This window comes from Carassius auratus, chromosome 44, assembly GCF_003368295.1.
Source record: "Carassius auratus strain Wakin chromosome 44, ASM336829v1, whole genome shotgun sequence".
Lineage (NCBI taxonomy): Eukaryota > Metazoa > Chordata > Actinopteri > Cypriniformes > Cyprinidae > Carassius > Carassius auratus.
This window is the reverse complement of record NC_039286.1, coordinates 11660779-11663246: the sequence shown is the minus strand read 5'-3', so window position 1 is coordinate 11663246 and position 2468 is coordinate 11660779. Positions and strand designations below refer to the sequence as shown.

Genomic DNA, 2468 nt, shown 5'->3' with positions numbered 1-2468 from the left:
TACCACCCGCAACATGGCCAGAAAGTCCTGTCATTGGGCTGAATGAGGACCCCACCGAGCTTCGTAACACAAAGTTTTGTGGCCTCACTTTGACTTGTACTGGATTATCACTGCCAGATGCTACCCAGTTCTCAACCTTTGAAGAACTTCTGGAAGCTACTTGCAGATCCAGTCAGGGGTTGGTGGGGGAAACGGGTGACCCAGGAGCACTGGAGTACCAGCAGTCTGAATCAAGTCTTTTGAGGCAAGCCCAATTAGACAGTTTCCCTACAGAATATCAGGCCCTAACAAATGGCAAGCCAATCCCTTTGTCCAGTAGTCTGCTCACTTTGTCACCAGAGTTGGATAAAACGACTGCACTCATCCGTGTAGGAGGAAGACTGCGGCAAACTACCAACCTGAGTTACAGTACTCTGCATCCCATAGTCTTGGACCCAAAACACCCGATTACCCGCCTCCTTATAAAGCAGTATGATACCAAACTCGGCCATCCTGGTCCAGAAAGGGTCTTTGCAGAAATGCGAAGATATTACTGGATACTCAGAGGGAGACAAGCAATACGGCGCCATCAGCATTCCTGTGTCGAGTGTCAAAAGTGGAGAGCTAAACCTAAAATTCCAAAAATGGCAGAGCTTCCCCCCGCCAGACTCCGCCTGATGAAACCAGCTTTCTACTCCACAGGTGTAGATTGCTTCGGCCATTCCTGGTAAAGCGAGGAAGGAGTAATGAAAAGAGGTGGGGAATAATTTTTAAATGTATGACGACCCGCTGTGTCCACTTGGATTTACTGAGTAACATGGATACAGACTCGTTTCTGATGGCCCTTAGGCGTATGGTTGCTCGACGTGGAACGCCTTTTGAAATCCTGTCAGATCAGGGCACCAACTTTCGAGGAGGTGAAAAGGAACTACAGACAGCTTTCAGTTCCATGAGCCCAGACCTCCAAACCCAGTTAGCAAAACAGAAGATTCAGTTTCAATACAATCCCCCAAATGCCCCACATTTTGGAGGTATGTGGGAGCGTGAAATCCGCTCTGTTAAAACTGCCATGCGTACCATCATCGGGTCCCAAACTCTTACAGAGGAAGTCCTCAGAACACTCCTTATAGAAGTTGAGGCTATACTCAATGCAAAGCCATTGGGTTATGTTTCTTCTGATGTAGCGGATCCAGATCCAGTGACCCCAAATTACCTGTTGATGGGGCGGCCAGATGCATCACTACCACAAGTGATTTACCCAGAATCCGAAATTCTTAGTCGAAAAAGATGGCGGCAATCACAAGTACTGGCAGATCAATTTTGGACAAGTTTTATAAAGAATTACTTGCCCACCCTGCAACCACGGCAGAAATGGATGAGAGATTCCAGCAACCTCACACCTGGGACTGTTGTGATGATAATTGACTACCAACTCCCCGAGCTCTTTGGCCTGTCGGCAAAGTAGTAACCATATACCCTGGATCAGATGGCAATGTCCGTTCTGCAGAAATTGAAGTAAAAAACAAGCACTACCATCGACCAGTGTCTCGTCTTATCACACTGCCCGCCATTCCAGATAATGACCCTGCAACAGACTAAACAAGGAGGTTAGAAATTACATTTGCACAGCAAATGTAGGGGCGGCTGTAGAAAAGTAAAGTCAACTGCACCATCTGCTGGACACTCTTGGGTATCCAGGTTAACAAGCATCCAGGCCACCGTAGTTATCATGCACTGATCACGCGACAGGGCAGCCAATCAAATCACTGTGTTATCGGAGAACCTTTAAGCTTCGTTTTGCATGGTCAGAAAGAGATGGTTTGTGTCGTTTTCTCCTGATTCCTGTCAAAGTCGTGTGCGTTAATGACCAAAAGTAAGTGTTTGTTTATCTTGGATGGTGTTGTTAACGCTGATTAAGATCATTTGTTGAGATGTTTATGTATAAGATTAGACGATCGCGCGGAAGACCCGCGGCTCTGCAAGATCATTTGTTTATGTAAACATAAGCGCTGTAGACCAAATATGTATACTTAGAATCTTCATATTCAAATCATTATTGTGATTGTGCAATATTTCCACCTAATTCGAATGCTAATCAGTTCAGAAGTGTGGTTAATGTTTCAAATGTACATTTAATGCATATCTCCATATGTTTACATATGCTGCTTAGTTTCTAAGGTTTACATTCTATAAGTTTATATGCTAAACTGATTGTTTACATTTGATAATGTTATCTTGTTTGTTCTAAATCACTTGATTTATGTAATTTTATTTCTCCTTTCCTTTGTTTAGACCACAAATACACACTCATGCCTATATCCATATGACCATGCACAAGTTTGTATAGAGCAATGCCAACATACCAATGTAACCGGCAAACTTGATGGATATTAAAGTAACCAAACTGGAATTCCTGTCTCCGTGTCCTTACCGACACTCCATGGCGATGACCAAGAATTATACCTAAGAATCAGCACACCTTCCCTTCA

At 44.1% G+C, this 2468-nt stretch overlaps 1 long non-coding RNA gene across 1 annotated transcript; it reads left to right on the top strand.

Moving 5' to 3' along the window:
- The first annotated feature begins 1419 nt into the window (after positions 1 to 1419).
- LOC113062536 (uncharacterized) lies at positions 1420 to 2468 on the top strand. The gene is made up of 2 exons (XR_003278550.1): positions 1420 to 1852; positions 2272 to 2468. It is a non-coding gene; the product is annotated as an uncharacterized LOC113062536 (long non-coding RNA).